The 20,645-nt window shown below is 42.9% G+C and overlaps 1 long non-coding RNA gene across 1 annotated transcript; it reads left to right on the top strand.

Moving 5' to 3' along the window:
• The first annotated feature begins 919 nt into the window (after window positions 1-919).
• Window positions 920-1,493, top strand: LOC145823477 (uncharacterized). The gene is made up of 2 exons (XR_014365760.1): window positions 920-1,102; window positions 1,242-1,493. It is a non-coding gene; the product is annotated as an uncharacterized LOC145823477 (long non-coding RNA).
• Window positions 1,494-20,645: the final 19,152 nt, after the last annotated feature.

Genomic DNA, 20,645 nt, shown 5'->3' with positions numbered 1-20,645 from the left:
GACATATATGTACATATAGATAAGGATGTTGACCATGTTTTGACTCAAAACAAAAGAAAGAAAATATCTAAGAGAGAGAGAGAGAGAGAGAGTGAATTCGTGGAAGAGAGAAACCAAGGAGAAGAAGATAGAAGAAAAAGGGGAAAAACAAGCTAACTTCTCCAATTCACCATCTAAGGTAAGATTTTCATGAAATAGATTGTTGCTTCTTGGCCTCTAGCATGTTGATCTCAAGATTATGGCATAATAGTATGAAGTTCATGGTCAAAATCATGGTTTCCTTGCATGTTTGTCACATTTGAGGGAGAACCTCCATGGATGTAAGAAATGAAGCTAGTATGTACATGTTCATGGTTTTCTATTTTAATTCAAAGTTTGATCTTGTAAAGGATTCATGTGGGTTGTTTTAAGAGATTTGATGTTTAATTTAAGTTGTTGGTCAATTGTTTTGAGACTTGGGTTTCATCACTTTGAAGTTGTTTTGGCAAAGAGAAATTGAAGCTTGAGAAGAGTCCAGAATTTCAGATTTTTGTGTGGTCCGCTCGAGCGGAGGGATTCCCGCTCGAGCGTGAAAATCGGCCTCCCAGCAGTTTTGGATTTGTGCAGTCCGCTCGAGCAGACAAAGTGGCGCTCGAGCGGGGGACTTATTTCAGGAAATTTTGAGAAGTTGAATTACATGATTTTCACATGTCATTTACATCATTTAGCATCTCATAATCATGAAATAGAGTAAAGAAATGATAGAATGGCATGAATTAAGTGATTTAATGATAATGTGTATTGAAGAAATGTGTTATATGTTGATAATTGCAGGTCAGGAGGCGAAGACCGTGCAACCGGTTTTGGAAACCCATTGTGAGTAACATTTCTGTAAAGATATGTTAGTATGATCTATGTTTAAAAGTGCTACGTTATGCTATGGTTTTGAAATGATAAATGTTTTCTGTGAACGAATGTCCAGTTTGCGAATCTAGTATGGCATCCATAGATAGTCCTAAGTGGACCAGTTTACGAGATCTCGGTATGTGTTTAATCGGTGTCCGGGACCGGTTACTCTAGTCGTTGGACGACAAATGTTATGTTCTATGGAGTATGCCATTATGTATGTTCTGATATGAGATGATTATGTTTATGAATGATTTATTTTATGGATATATGAAATGCGGAATTCGTTCACTACTCCTTTACTTTAATGTTACTTGCTGAGCTTTAGCTCATTGTTTGTATATATGTATTTATAGGTGAGCACTCTGGGAGTCAAGCCTAGGCGGAGTCCGAGCTGAGCCGCCGTTTTGAAGCCTACCCGGTGTTTTGGTGCCTCCGAGTTGGGGCTAGGCCTAGAAGGCCGTTAGGAAGCTTGGTTTTGGCTGTACATGTGGCGTGAGCCTATGTTTTGTACATGAATTTTGATTATATGTGATGTAATGTAGTGGGTAAATTAACATTTTTGGCATGTAATGTATGTTCATATAAATGCACAGCTCTTTGGACTATTAGTGTTTTGTTTTCGCTTCCGCAAGCCCCGGTTATGTATGTTTTGTACAGAAAGGCCTGTGGTAATCTAGGATTACTGGCCGGTTACGATGCCAACCTTCTCGGGGCGGGTTTGGGTCGTGACACTTTGAGTGTAATCCAAGAGAAGCTTTGGCCTCTCTTCTCTATAAGAGAGGCCCTCCTCTTTGTTCATAGAGGTTGGAGATTTTTGACCAAGGCTTTTATACCTCTCCCTCCATTTATACCATTCCAAGCTCCAAAACCCTAACTTCCTTGGTCCATTTACACTATAACCCATAGCACCACACCACCATCATCCATTCCAGCCCCTTAGAAGTCATTTGCAGAGGTTGAAAGCTCATTTCCTTGGACCAAAGGCTGCTGGAAAGTTAGGCTACAAGGGTAAGTTCCTATTCTTCCCATTTTTGCACTATTTTGTTCAATATCTTAGCCCTTTTTGCTTACATTTTTGGACTTCAGCTTGAACTAAAAAAAGTCTTATTTTGAGCTCATCTTCATGTTTGATTAAGGACTTTTCTCTGTTTGAAGTCTTCTACTCCCGCTTTGTACTTTATCCCTCTTTTGGGGCTTATTTTGCATGAGATATTAGCCCTATTTTTGAGCATTTTTGGACTTCGAGCCATACTGTGAAGTACCTTATTTTGAGCCCCTCTTAAACTTTGTTGAAGGGCTCTTTACTGTTTGAGGTCATCTACTTCCCCTTACCCTCTATCTCTCTTTTAGGGCTATTTTTGCATCATACTTTAGCCTTACTTGTGAGCATTTTTGAGATTTGTTATAAACTGGAAAAATCCTTTTTTTGACCTCCTATTTAAGTTTGCTTGAGGTTACTTTTCTGTTTGGAGTCATCTCCTTCCTTGCATGCTTCATTCCTTCATATTTAGGGTTATGCATTAGAGCATTTGCATTGGACTTGTTTTGGCCTCTTAGCCACTGAAATCCAGGGGATTTTCAGTGGCTTTGATGAGATTTTGAGCTTTGAAATCATAGAGGGGTGACCCTCTCACCCCTCATTTTCTTTACTAGCATCATTGGCTTTCCAAAGGGGCACTATTTTGCATGCATTGAAGTCACTTTTTGGGCCCAATTTTGTAGGTTTTAAGGTCTGCCTTAGGTCTGTCCGGGGCCCTTTTGATCATATTTTATGTCTATAGTGCATGTGTAGAACAATTCCATTCAAGGCCTTTTGAGGGGGCCTTTCATCGTATGCTTCCTTGACTGATTTCAGGGTCAATTTTGTGAGTTTTAGGGCTGTCATAACTCATTTTCAGAGTTGGTTTGGTCATGCTAAGTGTCTATCTTATATGTGCTTAACAACCCCTTGAATGGTCTTCCAAAGAAGCCCCTCATTTTTGCATGCGTTGGCTGCATTTCAGTGATTATTTGGGCATATTTTGGCATGTTTTATTCACTGTTTTTGGCTGGTTTGGTGAGATTTCATATGCATGCCATGTAAACCATGTTTGCTAGCCAAAGTTGCATGCTATTTTAGTCCATCATGCTAGCATCTTTTGGTCATGCTTTGAACTAGAAATGTTCATATTTTGGGACTGCCTTGGCTCTGTCTTTGTGCTTCATGGTCAAATAATGCATGCTTTGTATAGCTATAAGTCAATACATGTGCCTAGTTTTGAGTTTCGGGGCTTACTCCATGCATCGGGTGCCATATTTCCATGTTTCGGGACCATTTAGCATCATGTTTCAGTGCTAAAATTTACATGTTTGAATGCCATGCTTCATCCTTGCCATGCTTTGGTAGAGTGGCATTTGATGCCTTAGGTTCGGTCCTCAGTATGCGTGCATGTGTGCACGCGTTTCGGTTATTTCATTTTCATCCAATGGCCACTGATGTGAGTGCGGCTGAGGTCCACTCATGTCGGTGTAAGTCCATTATGCATTGTGTATGCCTTTTCAATTCATAGCATTGCGTATACTAGGTTGTATGTTAGCCGCATTGTGTATGCCATCTCATTTGCATTGTGTTTGGGATAAGAGTTAGCCCAAGAACGGGAAACGAGGTACGTTCCGTACTCCGAGTGACGGAACGTGTCTCAATTCCCTATCGCCGACACTCCGGATTACCCATGATGGAGTTTAGGTCTTGTTGTGTTTTTATGTGTATTCATTTTATATTGAGTCGTGCAATTCGACTCCTCGGCCATCATGCATCGATATGCGTGATTAGTGGCACGAGGATCGAGAACTACACTCTCTGAAGAGTAGTCATGCATACATATGTCAAATACTTTGCCATGCCCCTTTGTTGCTCTCTGTTGCAGCAAATCAGAAATCAGCAGCTTTCTAAAGCCTTGCACAGCATTCCGGCATTAATTGCAAACAGAGACGAATCGGGGCATCACAATGGATTTCCGCACCAGGCAACTCAAGCATGCATCTCCTATCATTCGGAACAGAGCTGAGGCAGTCCATGGGCTTGCATGCTGATTTACTCGCTTTCCTAGATTAATTTGTTAATTAATTAGAGTTTTGTAATATTTAATTATTCATTTCAGACTGTAACTATTTATTCGGACTGTATTATTCTTTTGGACCCTCCGAGCGAGGGCAATGTTGTAATAAGTGTGCGTGAGTGTGATGTATGTCTTCCAACCTTACGTCTTTCTCTATTTTATTTACCAGCTTATGATGGTTAGATTAGGGCATGTTTCAGTTAGCATACAGTATGATAGCATGTTTGCATTCATTCATCTGTCTTGCATGCACCGGGCTCGGCGCATCATACTAACTGCATTTGTATTTCAATTCCAAATTGAATACGTGTTAGCTGTAGCATCATCACATGCCATCTTTAGAATAGCCGAGCCTATCTTAGTTGTATTTTTGCATGTGTTGCATTAGGCATTTCTGTATAGTTAGGATCATGCATGGATTTCTAACATAGTTTCTATTTTGGCTTGGAGTACTCGGTAAGTACTTATGCTTTAGCATCCTTGCATGTGTGTGAGTGACTGCCATGATAGCATGCTTACCATGAGACTATTTGCTTATATGATATACCTGCCTAAATGCCTGTGGGTGAAGGTTAGGTTATTTGGATTGGAACAATTCATCAATTATAAGTTTTAAGCCCAGTAGATAGTGGCAAATCATCTTGTTTTCTAAGCCCACCTGAGGGTGGCAAATTCACGTTTTAGCCTACTTGCGAGTAGCAAACCATTTTCAAAAACAAACATGAGATTTTTTGTTCCAATTCAGGCGATCCAGTCTATACTTCTATGCTGTGCGCATCACATAGTAAATCTAGGCTAATAACCGGAATAAGAACGCATAATGTTTTCAAAACCTGATATCATGGTTAGTAGAGGCCGATCTTTAATCGGGCAAGCGGGGGTGCTTACGAAGTGACCTTTCCCAATCGTACCCAAGTTCCCGAGCCGAGGCAACTTTGGTGATGAAGGACACGTGGCCTTAGGCAGCAAGTCAGGGTTTCCTAAATTTTCCAAAATAAAATATTTAGGTGGCGACTCTGTATCTGGCAAAGCAGTCCATGATTTGGCACTTCTTTCCAAAAAATCTGTTTTCAAAAAACGATTTGCCGGATTTTGGACTCTTTGATGATTTCATCGGTCTTGCATTGCACTCTGCGAGATTAGATACAGGACCGTGACATTGAGTCCTAAACTGTAGTGAGCCCAATGAACAACACGGGATTTCCCTCCCGGGCGTTCGGGGACGTCTACAGTTTCTGGCGACTCTGCTGGGGATTTAGAGAACTTGACTCGAACTCATGATATCTTATTTTGATTACACTTATGTGTTTCTTTGCATTACATGTGCATTGGTGCGCCTAGGACACCGTGTTTGCCATCTGCTATTCCTAAACGGTTTGCCAGAGGCTGCCTGCCATAAGGCTGATCAGTTACGAGCTCTGCCAATATGGGAACACAAACCCCGATTTTACCGGGCACCCTCTTTAACCATTCGGCCTAGTGCATATCGAAATCCGTAGTGACCATTCCAAACTAAGACAGGTTGCTTACCCGATTGTAGGCTGTTTGAAACTGCTACATGCGTAGTGAAACCCTAGCTCCTGACAAAATAGGACAGGGAAACCCTACCCCAACATAGGGGTGTTTTGGCTCTCACTTGCTTGCTATGTGCTTTTAGGGTGTGTCCCTACAGGAATGCACGTAACAGTTTGCAAGTCTGGATATCAGGCCTGCGGGCATCAGTATCTGGGAATCAGTTTTACCTGAGGGTATCAATTCACCGGCAGAATTTTGGGCAGAATTCAGTAGAGAGCACACTCATTCAACTATGCTCATATCTGTTCAGGTGAAATCAGGCTCAGATGCTGCATATTTTCTCTTTTGCTAGGGTAGTCTTGGAACCATAGCTTCAGAAGGCTCCGATATCCCCCGAGGTTCATCGGACTTGTGCTGATAGACTTTGTCAGGTCAGAGATTCAGTTCAAGGGCAAATCAGTGTTCCTCCACCAGAGGCAGGGTAAAAGGGCTAGTCAAACACAGATCACCAGTTCAGCAGTTACCAGATCAGTGGCCCTTATCCACCCCACCAGTGAATAGTCAGGCTAAGGCCTCAGTTTTTAGTCACCCCACCAGTCAGTCAGCTGGAACAACAGAACATGGCAGAGATGGAGGAAATGATGCGTCAACTCCAAGAAAGTATGAAACTCATGCAGCAAGACGCTGCCCGTCAAACGGAATTTGCCAAATAGCAGGCTGCAATCATGGCTCAACAGACAGAGTTAATTACCTGGCTACAGCAGCAAATCGGAGCACCTGCTTCGCACCAAGCCCCTCTCCCACCAGGAGTCCCAGTACCCGAGGAGGCACCAAATGGCCAGGGAGATACGAACATTCTGACAAGACTGGCTCCGCCCCCAATCCTACCTCAATTACCCAAAACACCCACCAACCTGCCGGATTCTCCCTTTGAGTCCGAGGTGAACCCCACAGTATTGAAGGTGAGCAAGCTTGAAAAAATGTTCAAGAAATCTCAGGGCGTCAAGTCCATCCCAGACATTGAGGATGGATATACCGATGCGGTCGTGACGCTGCCAGACCGCTTTAAAATGCCACATATCGACCGCTTTGACGGATCTGGGGATCCCCTGGTGCATCTCCGATTGTTCTCAGATATACTACGGCCGATGGGCCTCACCAGACTGCAGAAGCTTTCATTGTGATGTCAAACGGAACTGGGATGAGATGGCCGAGCCCTTCGTTGTGCAGTACTCCTATAACACGCAAATCGAGGTCACAACCCGTGATCTTGAGACATTAAGGCAAGAGCCTAAGGACAGTTTTTCTGATTTCGTAGCCCGCTGGAGGGCCAAGGCCTCAATGATGACCCTTAGGCCCACTGACAAAGATCAAATTCGGATGATTGTGCGCAATCTCCAGCCCAAGCTTATGCAAAAAATGATCGTTCTCCCCTTTCCCACCTTTTCAGATTTACATGAGATGGGAGTACAAATTGAGGATGCTATGAAGCAGGGCCTTCTTGACTAGGAGAAAGAGCAGCCCAGGAGGGCATTTTCCCGCAGTTCAAATACGACCACCAGTGGGGATGCTGTTGCAAGATCTTCTGAAGTGGGCATGGTTACCACCTCCGCATCAAAAACAGCTACCCCATTCACCGGTGCGTCCGGAAGTAGCTCACAAGAAACCAAATATCCACCTCGAGTCAAGAGGGTTTTACCCCACTCCATATGCCTTTGTCAAAGGCTCTAGAGGTCTTACTTCGGAAAGGAAATTTGAAACCGTTGGAACAACGGCCCCTACCCGATCCTATCCCTGCAAAGCATGACCAGACTAAATACTGTGCCTACCATCAACAAACCGGTCATGACACCGACAGTTGTTTTCGTCTGCGCCATGATGTACAAGATCTGTTTGACAACGGAGTCATTGCCACACCAAATCCTGCAAAGCCTATCGGCACTTGATCAATGAACTTGTGGGGGATAATGTGATTATGTGATCGGGGGATGAACCAGCTGCGGGTGGCGCTCGATTTACTCCAGATGTGGCGTATGGCACGCACTGTTTTGAGCATTTGTGAATGCTAGTTTTTGTATTTTCTGACTTAGGTATTGGGTCAGTTTTGTTGTTTTGTGCATAGTCAGTCTTTTTGTACTGTGTCAGTTGGGTCTGTCTTGTTGTATCGAGTCAGTCCTATTTTGTTAGAGTCGGGTGATCCCGGGGGCATTACCTCGGATATCACTATTTTGTTTTATGTCTGTCTTTTCGCTTCCTTTTGAGTCTGTTTCTGCCGGGGAGCCAGTAACACCAAAAGATTTGAATGAAACAGCAGTAGTTTTTTATGCTTTTGTGCTTGCTTTTGCCTTGTGCCGGTTGTGCCAAAAATTTGAATGAAATGGCAGTACTTTTTGCCTGCTCTTCTGTGCCTTGAAATCATTGTATTGACCTAAGCTTTTCAAAACTTTTTCTAACACTGCGGTGAAAACAAAGGGGAAGGAATTCCTCAGGTTTTGCAAAAATTTGATCAATTGAGAGAAAGAGAGGCATGCTAAACCCTTAATGAATGAGATCGTGCTTGTTAATGTGAGTACTGAGAAGGATCCTGGCTTGATCCAGATTGGTTCTACATTGTCTTCAGCGCGAGCGACTAGTCGCTTTCTTAAAAGATTTCAAAAAAAAATATTTTGCGCTGTCTTACGAAGACCTGTGTGGAATCGCTCTTGAGATTGTGCATCTTAGGATTGCTCTCAGCCTCGAGACTCGACCCCTTTTAATTTCAAAACCTTGAACTTGGATTCAGAATGTTTCAAGGCCAATCATGATAGGAGGCCTGTGTGGCCATATTTGAAGCAGCCCTCGAACTAGGGGCAAGGGAAGTCAGATCAAGAAGATCAGATATCGTCAAAAGAAGCTTGCAAAGCTAGATCAAAAGCACCCCTTGAACTAGGGGCAAAAGATGCCAGATTGTGCTCGAAGAGCCGAAGATGGATCATTCTGCAAATCAACAAAGATTGGCAAGAATGCTAAATCCCAGAAGGGAGGAAAGACGAACGTATTGGTGAAGGATAACTGAGTTCCTATCCACAACACTAGGGGCAAATTCAACCCCCCATTGGATGGACTCCTGCATCGTCAGCGAACAGCAGTTACTCTCCTGGATTCAGACGGATTCGAGATCTCAAAACCATTTGACATGGACAAAGCTACACTTTTACCCTTGAGAGGCTCGCTGGGCCGAAAACCCAGAAGGGAGACCCTGGCAAAAGTTAGAGCAAGAAACAGAACAAAAAGAACAAAAAAAAGAAAAATGCAAAGAATGAAAAAAAAAATAAATAAATAAAAGAAATAAAAGAATTGAAAAGAAAAGAAAAACATAGCTCGCAAGGTTGAAAACCCGGAAGGGCAGCCTTGGCAAAAGTTAGAGCGCAAAAGGAGAGGTTAATACACGAGTGTACCTTACCCCGAACTACGTAGGGCTTGATGCCATCCTTGGGATACGTAGGCAACTTCATCTGGAAGTCCAGCCATAAAACACTTCAAATTCGATTGTGTCCATGTATTGGTTTTGATCATCTTTGCCTTCTCTATGTCCGAGAGTTCGGTTGTGATCGTCACTCTGAGGACTGACTACAATGCACTGCGGTGCCATTTAGACAAGGGGCAACTTTCCGTTGCCATACAGTGTGCCGCGGTGCTATTCAAACAAGGGGCAACTTTTCGTTGCCATGCAGTGTCCTTCAAGCAAGGGGCAATTTTCCTTCGAATCTGAGGTTGTGCATCTCGAGAGTGGGTTCTATGCTCGTTGAGCAGTGGCCGTTTGCAAAAATAGTTTTTGAGAATTTTTACTAAGGTTGACTGAGTTTCTCTCGAAAACTATTCCATTTTTCCAAAACTGGACCTTTTTCTTGGACCCAAAAAAGGAAAATTTTCAGTGCTCATAGCCTAACTTGCATGATCTTGAATCAGAAAATTGAACAAGCGTGTTAATCTAACTCTCATTTTGGTCAAAATTGTTTTAATAGAAAGCCAAAAACAAAAAATGGTCAAAATGATGAACTAGGGGCACAGTTGAGTCAGGTGTTCTGTCTTTTCCCCATTGTCAACACACTTGCTGGAAAGGGCACTCAATCTGCCAGAAAGGGCATTCTACCTGCTAGAAAGGGAGACCACTGAAGCTGACCACAAAAATGAAGAAAGCTCTCACATCCTCCAAGCAACGAGGTATCAAGCCAAGTGCGAAGCACGAACTGGAATGGATCAAGATATCCCACTCCCTCATCTAGACAAGTCTAACCACGTCCAAACTCCCCGACAGAGCATCATCAACCGATGTTAGCTGCAGATTTGCTACACATCCTGTTGTAGCACAACCCCTCTATGGGAGAAACTCACTGTTGTGAGCAGAAGAAAGAGGATCTAGCAGAATGCTAGGGGCATGAGCCCGTAACTTCCTGTTCATCCATCAACCACCCAGGGGAGGGATGAAAAATGAGAGATTGAAGAATAGAGAGATGTGCGATGAGAGAAAAAGTGAGAAAAGGGCTTTTTCAGAAAAATAGAGATTGAGTGCCAGAGTGATGTGAGAATCACAAATGAGAAAGGGTGGAAAGCAATACCCAGAGAAACTAGCTCCTCGCGAACTGAGAGGTCTCTCATCTTTGTAACATGTCTGTGTGTCGTGTCTCTTGTTTTTTGTTTGTTTCGATTCTTGTTTTGAGTCGTCTCAAGTATCTGTGTTTGTGTTTAGGTTGTTTGCCTTTATTTTCCTTTGTTGAGTCGTGGTGCACTATGTTCAGTCGTAGGCTCAATACCCAGTCGAGAACTCATTTATCAATTTCAAAATGATTTGTTTTGTGCTCAGAGTGTTGTGTCATTCTCCGCATTTGTGCAAAACAGGATTCGTTCTTTCATAAAACCGCAGGGTTCAACCTAGGTCATGTCAGAACAGTAAAGCCAGGACCTATTTGAAGCTATATGGGATCCAGACTACAACGCAAGAAAAAAAAAGAGAAAATGTCGGGTTTCTGAGTTTGTTTCAACTTCAGTAAGTTCCGAGATTGCATTCCGTGTGTACCTTTTCAGGTCTTGCCAATGCTCCGAAGTACGAGTGTGCCTCTACCCCAAGCTCAAGATCAAGTCTGCTTCAAGCCAGAATGGCGATCAAAAGTGCTCTCCCTGAGTACCATTCCCTGCCAGGGACATCTTGGCCATGTTTGCAATGAGTTCCTAGGAGACCAACTGTGACGGTGGAAACTAGAGTTCGAATGGCTGATGCCTAGAACGTAAAGGTTCGGGATTTCCGAGACTAAAGTCTGGTTTAAATACCCAGAGGCGTGTCCTCGGCTTGAAATCTGTATGGAAGCCCCATAGGTTGAGATAGCGTGTATGCACCTCAATTCTGGATACCGAACCAACCTAGTCTGTCACCCCGTTGGAGAATAGGGAAAGTTATGAATATGATCAGGAAGAAAGACGGCATCCAAAGTGTTCTACGTGAAGAACCCTTGTCAGTATTTCAGAGCCTTTGTACTATAAGTTGAAGGTTAGTGTTCGAAGAGCACGAGAGGAGATCCCCGTCACAGTAGAGTGGTTCATCGCCACTCACCCCATGAGGTGCTTTTTAAAGCACCGCTACACTTGTTTATTACGCTCCTTAAACATCATGCATTGTAGTGTATTGTACCTATCAAGTTTCTTTCTCATTCATGCACGATATTGTATGTACGGTTCATTCAAAGAAGTTCCGTTTGAGATCCTTTATTTAGTGTATCAATCACACTTCATTCAGTTAGTGTATCAATCACACTTCATTTCTTTAGTGTATCAATCACACCTCATTCACCATTAGTGTATCTATCACACTTTCTTCGTTCACTTAGTGTATCAATCACACTTCATTTATTTAGTGTATCAATCGCACTCTCTTCACTTAGTGTATCAATCACACTTCTTTCATTTTTTGTATCTATCACACACATTCTCATTTTCTGTATCTATGTAGACACCCCATTTTTGACCGTCCTCAAGACTTGGACGTCACCATTGGAACACTCGGTGATCATCCATGTTTGTGTTCGTTTGGAGTTCCCGGAGGTCTCGGCTACGCGCCCTGCCTCAGGATCTCCGAACTTGACCGTTTTGTGTCTGGTTTTGCACCAAACACTTGTGTTTTGCCTTGGAGAGGCAGGAAATGCCTTGTGAGGCATCCCCACACACCACCGGCCATGGCCAGAGGCCACCGGCTGGTTTTTGTTTCCATCGGCAATCTATTTTGCCGGTCGGCACATTTTGTTGCCGATCGGCACTCCATTTTGCCAAAATAACATCTTTGGCCGGCCGACTACTGTGCATCTGCTTTTGCAGATATTTTATCACAGCTGTCTTGCTTTTGGCTCCCCTCCATACACGTGTATGGAGGGATCTCTCTCTTTAGAAGCTTGTCTTGTAAGCTTTACAAGACAAAAGGCTCTATAAGAGAGAGCCTTCTCTCTTGGCTTTAGGGTTAGACACTTGAGACACTTTAGATATTTTTAGACAACCATTTTTAGGGTTTTGAGTTCTAGGGTTAGAATCCATACACTTTCTATCTCTATATCTCCCTCTTGTGTGTGCTTAAGTGTGTTTGTGTCTTACTATTGCGCACAAACACATAGTATTTCACCTTCACTTAGCTACTGAGGTTCTAAGAGGTTGGTTTTGAAGTTTTGGAGCTATTTTCAACCTAAAAGGGGCTGTTGGAGCATCATTTGTGAAGGTGGTCTACAAGGGTGAGAAACTTCCCTTTTATTCCCCATTTTTGCATTGCTTTTCTACCTGTCTTAAAATTGTTTTTGATCTTAGTGTATAATACAAAAAATTTCTTTTTTTAGGCCCTCTAAATTGTTTGTTTAGAGTGTTTTGTGGTTTGGAGGTGTTTGACCCCTCTTAGGCCTTGAAAGGCCCCATTTTGTGCTATTTTGTGCAAGTTTCGAGACTTTGGTGTTTGGGCCTCTTCACCACTGAAATCTTGAGGGATTTCAGTGGTGGAGATGGTGCCTTGAAGTCTCCAAAAGGGGAGGGCCACCCCCTCTCCTTGTTGTCCTTGAAAGGGACCCTTTTTGGCCTCTTGAGAGGGCATCATGTTAGAGTGTGTATTGATCATGTCTTGGCTGTTTTCCATGCTTATTATGCCATGATATAACCTTGCTGTGTGTTGGTTTTGGTACACCATGCATGCTTAGCATACCTACCATGTAATGCCATGTTATTGCCTTAATATGCCTTAGGTTGTTAGCCTTTGTTCTAGCATGTTTTAGGCTTAGCCTTGTGAAGGTTTTGTGCTCATTTTGCCATGTTTAAGGTCTGTCCTAGGTTGTTTGGGTTGGATTTGGCATGCTTAGTATAGCTCCTTTGCATTCCGGCTTGTTGGCCCTAAGTGTATGAATGTATAGCATGACATTCTTGCATTGATTTAGTGGTTTGGAACTATCCACCATGTCATTTCAGTCCCCTTTGCATGCCTATATGTTTGCCTTGGATGTCTCCTTAATGCTTTGAAAGCTTGTGTAGCATGTTCCATGTTTTGGCCATTGTACATGCCTTTGAATTTGAGCCACTTAGATGCCATCTAGAGGGTCCCCTTTGCATGGTCTAGGTCTGCCTTGAACCTATTTTAAGTCCTCTTAGCCTTGTTAGGCTTGGTTGGCTTGGTCATGGTTCAAGCCCCTTTGATTTGCTTCAAGCACTTGGGCCATTTGTTGCATGTTTAGCTTGATTTGTTACTTGGTTTGGCACCATGTTTTAACATGATTTTCAATGCTTACCTTGCATGCCATATGTCCATGATTACCTTCTTTCAAATGTGTTTGAGAGTTGTCCCATTTGTGCCTAAGTGTTGGCTCCTTTAACATGTGCATGTGTGTATGTGTCTAGTCCTTTATTTTGGTCACTTTGGCCACTGTTTTAGGCCTATTCAGAGTTGCCTAAATCATGTATAAGTCCACCTTTCCATCAATTTGCATTGCCTCATGTTTGCTTGTATGCTTGCATAAGTGTCTTGCCATGCCATGTTACATCCTTAGCTCGCATGCCTAGGTTGCATTGCATCTTGCATGCATGCCTTATTCCTTGACTTGGTGATAGGAATTGGGCCTTGGTTTGTTTGTTTGGTTTGCATTTCATTTGACATGAAAGTTGCACACTTGATTCTTTGGGCCATCATGCATGGAAATGTGTGATTGGCGGTCCGAGAATCGAGACATATGTCCTTTTGAGTCACAAACATGATAGGGGACATGATTGGTGCATACATTGCTTGAATTGTATTGCCATGCAAGTTCTGTCCTCTGCTGCTGTGAGTTGCAGGTTCTGCAGGCATTCTTTGCCGACCGGCAGTATAAATTGCCGACCGGCAGTAAATCATCAGCCGATGGATTCATTTTGTGCCAGTGACCACATACCACTGCCGGTGGTAATTCTACTCAGCCGGTGGTGATTCCCAGTATCCAGAGAGGCATCCTTGAGACTTTGGCAGTCTTCAGAGAGGCAGAGCAGGGAAAACAGAGGCAGACTATGCATGGCCGTGCACTTCCGAGCGGGACCCGAGCGTGCGCTGCATCTGGCTCTCCTCCCGAGGCGGTTTACTGCTTTTCCTAGCTTAATTAGTTTGTTAGCTGATTAGGAAATTTGTAATATTTAATTAGCTTGCGTAGTTAATTAATTTGTATTATTTATTTGGTCCCTCCGGGCAAGGGCAAATCTGTAATAAGTGTGTGTGAGTGGTGTGTATGTCTTCCAATCCCCACTTCTTTCTTCCCTTTTATTTACCTGCTTTGATGGTTAGTATTAGGGCACGTTTAAATCAGCATACCTTATGCAATGCATGCGTGCATTCATACATTTGTCTCGCATGCACCGGGCTCGATACATCACGCCAGCTGCATTTGTACTTCAATTTCAAATTGAATACGTGCATCAAATTGATTGCATTTCACATGCCATGCTTAGGTTAGCCGAGCCCAATCTAGTAACATTTTGTATGCGATGCATTAGGCACTTAACATGGACTTGGACCATGCATTGATTGCTAACATGTTCCTGTTTTTAGCACGGAGTACGATGTAAGTATTTATGCTTTAGCATATCGCATGCGTGTGAATGCTATCATAACGGCATGCTTACCATGTGGCTAGATGCTTATGTGTATAAATTGTTTGAATATCTGTAGGTGAAGGTTGGATTGTTTGAGTTGGAAAAACTCGTTGAAATCCGTATTTTAGCCTACTTACGAGTAGCAAATTCCAAAGTACTTTTTTAAGACAAACGGATATGCAATGCTTATTTTCAAATTAGGCAATCTAGTCTATACTTGTTTGTTGCGCGCATAACATAGTAACGCTAGGCTAATAATTGGTTTAAGAACACATAACGTTTTCAAAATCGGATATCATGGTTAGTAGAGGCCGGTTTTCGGACCGGGCGAAAGGGGGTGCTCATAGCTGACCTTCCCCGATCGTACCCAAGCTCCCGAGCCGAGACAGCTCCGGTGATGACGGACATGTGGCCTTCGGCACTGAGTCAGGGTTTCCTAAATTCCCCCATGAAAAATATTTAGGTGGCGACTCTGTATCTGGCAAAGCAGTCCATGTTTGGCATTTCTTTCAAAAAAATCTGTTTTCTCAAAACGATTTGCCAGATTTGGACTCTTTGGTTCAAGATTAAGAACCGTGACACAAATCGAGTCCGAACTGTAGCGGGGTCCCTCGCGGGCATTGTTACAATCTATCACACACATCCTCATTTTGTGTATCTATCATGCACATATTCAATTCGTTCACTTCGTGTATCCATCACACACATTCGCTTTGTGTATCCATCACACCTGTTCACTTGGTGCATCTATCACACTTCGTGTTCACATTTAGTATATCAATCATACTCTGTTCACTTGGTGCATCTATCACACTTTGTGTTCACATTTAGTATATCAATCATACTCTGTTCACTTAGTACATCTATCACACTTCGTGTTCACATTTAGTATATCAATCATACTCTGTTCACTTAGTGCATCTATCACACTTCGTGTTCACATTTAGTATATCAATCATACTCTGTTCACTTAGTGCATCTATCACACTTTGTGTTTACATTTAGTATATCAATCATACTCTGTTCACTAAGTGCATCTATCACACTTTGTGTTCACCTTTAGTGTATTTATCACACTTGTTCACTCAGTGCATCTATCACACTTTGTGTTCACCTTCAGTATATCTATCATACTTGTTCACTTAGTGCATCTATCACACTTTGTGTATCTGTCACACGTTCACTTCGTGTATCCATCACACATGCTCACTTTGTGTATCTATCACACGTTCACTTCATGTATCCATCACACACATTCACTTTGTGAATCCATCACACGCACGCTCTGTGTATCCATCACATGTTCACTTTAGTGTATCTATCATTACACTCGCTTTGTATGTTTATCGCACATGCTTACTCACTCTGTGTATCTATCACACCTCGTCCACTTTTGTATATCTATCGCACATGCTCGCTAAGATTGCATAATCTTCTTATATCCTTTCTGCACGTAATGTAGTTTGCTTTGTATTCTTGCTTAAAACTGTTGCATTTATTGCATATATTTGCTTCATTACAGCTTGCTGCTTTGCATGATCATGAGTTATATCCGGCTTTGTGCACATCATTTTGCATTTTTCCCCTGCCTGCGGGCATGCCTGTGGGCACATCTTTGTTATCTTGTATGTTTGTCTAAGTCTTTGGCCTCGCCAAAAATGGGTCGTCTCTGGGTTTTGACATTTACTCCCGTCACGTGTGACTTCCGAGTTCTGTCAAAGAGGGGCAACTGTAGACACCCCATTTTTGACCGATCTTAAGACTTAGACGTCACTAGTTGAGCGCTCGGTGATGTTGCATGTTGTGTTCATTCTGAGGTTTCAGAGTCTCGGCTGCGAGCCTTGCCTCCGGACTTCGGAGCTCTTTTGTACCTTGCCTCGGTTTGCGAATCAGGCCCTATTTTCACTGCTTTCTCTTCCCGAAGGGAGGGAGAGGTCTCGTAGATCATCTCTCAGTGGCCGTAGGCTACGTTTCGTGGTCGTAGCCCTTTTTTCCCGTTTAGAGCCCGGTTTTTGATTTTCAGAGCCGTCGGCCGTGTGTCTCAGTTCGGGACCGCTTAACTACCTCCGTTTGCTCCGATTTTTGGCACACATTTTATTTTCTCCCTTTAGAGGGACACTGTGGCCTGGGAGACCACCTTCGTGGTCATACGCCACTTCCAGTGCCCAACAGCCTGTTTTCGGGGCCCTGAACCGCACGTTTTGGCCCCCGAACCTTCGTTATACATCCGTTTTGGTCCGTTTTTTGTAGGGACCCTATTTTCACTATTAGGAGAGTGGTGGGATGGTGGCCGGCCACCTATTCTCCTGAAAAGCCAATTTTCTCATTTTCTCTCTCCAAAAGCCGGTTTTTCTGACAGAAAGCTGGCTTTTCCCACTTTGGAGCCACATTTTCTGGATTTTCATACCACCATTATGATCTACTCATCTGGGAGGCCACCAATATGGGTAGGCCGACCAGTAGTTCACCTTGACCCTTTTGAACCTTGTTTAAAACCTAGCTTTTCTCTCTCCTAGGTCACTTTTTCTGGTTTTTCTCCACAGGGCTGTGTTCTACTCATCTGGGAGACCACCTTTCTGGGTAGGCCGACCAGCAATTGTTCTTGAACCTTTTGACCCCTGGTCGGCTGACCAGGGGGAGTGGCCGACCGGCCACTTGAAATGGTCGGCCTCCTTATTGTTTTTCCTCTCTTTGAGTGTAATCCAGCTGTGCCAGTTGGGGATCACTTGGGGCATCCTCCATACACGTGTATGGAGGATCTTTCAAGCTTCCAAGAGAAGCTTTGGCCTCTCTTCTCTATAAGAGAGGCCCTCCTCTTTGTTCATAGAGGTTGGAGATTTTTGACCAAGGCTTATATACCTCTCCCTCCATTTATACCATTCCAAGCTCCAAAACCCTAACTTCCTTGGTCCATTTACACTACAACCCATAGCACCACACCACCATCATCCATTCCAGCCCCTTGGAAGTCATTTGCAGAGGTTGAAAGCTCATTTCCTTGGACCAAAGGCTGCTGAAAAGTTAGGCTACAAGGGTAAGTTCCTATTCTCTCCATTTTTGCACTATTTTGTTCAATATCTTAGCCCTTTTTTCTTACATTTTTGGACTTCGGCCTGAACTAAAAAAATTCTTATTTTGAGCTCATATTCATGTTTGATTAAGGACTTTTCTCTGTTTGAAGTCTTCTACTCCCCCTTTGTGCTTTATCCCTCTTTTGGGGCTTATTTTGCATGAGATATTAGCCCTATTTTTGAGCATTTTTGGGCTTCGAGCCAAACTGTGAAGTACCTTATTTTGAGCGTTTCTTCAACTTTGTTGAAGGGATCTTTACTGTTTGAGGCCATCTACTTCCCCTTACCCTCTATCTCTCTTTTAGGGCTATTTTTGCATCATACTTTAGCCTTACCTGTGAGCATTTTTGAGATTTGTTATAAACTGGAAAAATCCTTTTTTTGACCTCCTATTTAAGTTTTATTGAGGTTACTTTTCTGTTTGGAGTCATCTCCTTCCTTGCATGCTTCATTCCTTCATATTTAGGGCTATGCATTAGAGCATTTGCATTGGACTTGTTTTGGCCTCTTAGCCACTAAAATCCAGGGGATTTTCAGTGGCTTTGATGAGATTTTGAGCTTTGAAATCATAGAGGGGTGACCCTCTCACCCCTCATTTTCTTTACTAGCATCATTGGCTTTCCAAAGGGGGTCTATTTTGCATGCATTGAAGTCACTTTTTGGGCCCAATTTTTTGGGTTTTAAGGTCTTCCTTAGGTCTGTCCGGGGCCCTTTTGATCATATTTTATGTCTATAGTGCATGTGTAGAACAATTCCATTCAAGGCCTTTTGAGGGGGCCTTTCATCGTATGCTTCCTTGACTGATTTTAGGGTCAATTTTGTGAGTTTTAGGGCTGTCATAACTCATTTCCAGAGTTGGTTTGGTCATGCTAAGTGTCTATCTTATATGTGCTTAACAACCCCTTGAATGGTCTTCCAAAGAAGCCCCTCATTTTTGCATGTATTGGTTGCATTTCAGTGATTATTTGGGTATATTTTAGCATATTTTATTCACTGTTTTTGGCTGGTTTGGTGAGATTTCATATGCTTCATATGCATGCCATGTAAACCATGTTTGCTAGTCAAAGTTGCATGCTATTTTAGTCCATCATGCTAGCATCTTTTGGTCATGCTTTGAACTAGAAATGTTCATGTTTTGGGATTGCCTTGGCTCTGTCTTTGTGCTTCATGGTCAAATAATGCATGCTTTGTATAGCTATAAGTCAATACATGTGCCTAGTTTTGAGTTTTGGGGCTTACTCCATGCATCGGATGCCATATTTCCATGTTTCAGGACCATTTAGCATCATGTTTCAGTGCTGAAATTTACATATTTGAATGCCATGCTTCATCCTTGCCATGCTTTGGTAGAGTGGCATTTGATGCCTTAGGTTCGGTCCTCGGTATGCGTGCATGTGTGCACGCGTTTCGATTGTTTCATTTTCATCCAATGGCCACTGATGTGAGTGCGGCTGAGGTCCACTCATGTCGGTGTAAGTCTATTATGCATTGCGTATGCCTTTTCAATTCATAGCATTGCGTATACTAGGTTGTATGTTAGCCGCATTGTGTATGCCATCTCATTTGCATTGTGTTTGGGATAGGAGTTAACCCAAGCACGGGAAACGAGGTACGTTTCGTACTCCGAGTGAAGGAACGTGTCTCAATTCCCCGTCGCCGACACTCCGGATTACCCATGATGGAGTTTAGGTCTTGTTGTGTTTTCATGTGCATTCATTTTATATTGAGTCGTACAATTCGACTCCTCGGCCATCATGCATCGATATGCGTGATTGGTGGCACGAGGATCGAGAACTACACTCTCTGAAGAGTAGTCATGCATACATATGTGAAATACTTTGCCATGCCCCTTTGTTGCTCTCTGTTGCAGCAAATCAGAAATCAGCAGCTTTCTAAAGCCTTGCACAGCATTCCGGCATTAATTGCAAACAGAGGCGAATCGGGGCATCGCAATGGATTTCCGCGCCAGGCAACTCAAGCATGCATCTCCCATCATTCGGAACAGAGCTAAGGCAGTCCATGGGCTTGCATGCTGATTTACTCGCTTTCCTAGATTAATTTGTTAATTAATTAGAGTTTTGTAATATTTAATTATTCATTTCGGACTGTAACTATTTATTCGGACTGTATTATTCTTTTGGACCCTCCGAGCGAGGGCAATGTTGTAATAAGTGTGCGTGAGTGTGATGTATGTCTTCCAACCTTACGTCTTTCTCTATTTTATTTACCAGCTTATGATGGTTAGATTAGGGCATGTTTCAATTAGCATACAGTATGATAGCATGCTTGCATTCATTCATCTGTCTTGCATGCACCGGGCTCGACGCATCATACTAACTGCATTTGTATTTCAATTCCAAATTGAATATGTGTTAGCTGTAGCATCATCACATGCCATCTTTAGAATAGCCGAGCCTATCTTAGTTGCATTTTTGCATGTGTTGCATTAGGCATTTCTGTATAGTTAGGATCATGCATGGATTTCTAACATAGTTTCTGTTTTGGCTTGGAGTACTCGGTAAGTACTTATGCTTTAGCATCCTTGCATGTGTGTGAGTGACTGCCATGATAGCATACTTACCATGAGGCTATTTGCTTATATGAGATACCTGCCTGAATGCCTGTGGGTGAAGGTTGGGTTATTTGGATTGGAACAATTCATCAATTGTAAGTTTTAAGCCCACTAGATAGTGGCAAATCATCTTGTTTTCTAAGCCCACCTGAGGGTGGCAAATTCACATTTTAGCCTACTTGCGAGTAGCAAACCATTTTCAAAAACAAACATGAAATGTTTTGTTCCAATTCAGGCGATCCAGTCTATACTTGTATGCTGTGCGCATCACATAGTAAATCTAGGCTAATAACCGGAATAAGAACGCATAATGTTTTCAAAACCTGATATCATGGTTAGTAGAGGCCGATCTTTGATCGGGCGAGCGGGAGTGCTCACGAAGTGACCTTC

This window comes from Camellia sinensis, chromosome 4, assembly GCF_055761805.1.
Source record: "Camellia sinensis isolate YWXY chromosome 4, ASM5576180v1, whole genome shotgun sequence".
In the NCBI taxonomy this organism is placed as follows: domain Eukaryota; kingdom Viridiplantae; phylum Streptophyta; class Magnoliopsida; order Ericales; family Theaceae; genus Camellia; species Camellia sinensis.
The sequence above is the reverse complement of the archived record's forward strand: the minus strand, read 5'-3'. Positions and strand labels throughout refer to the sequence as shown.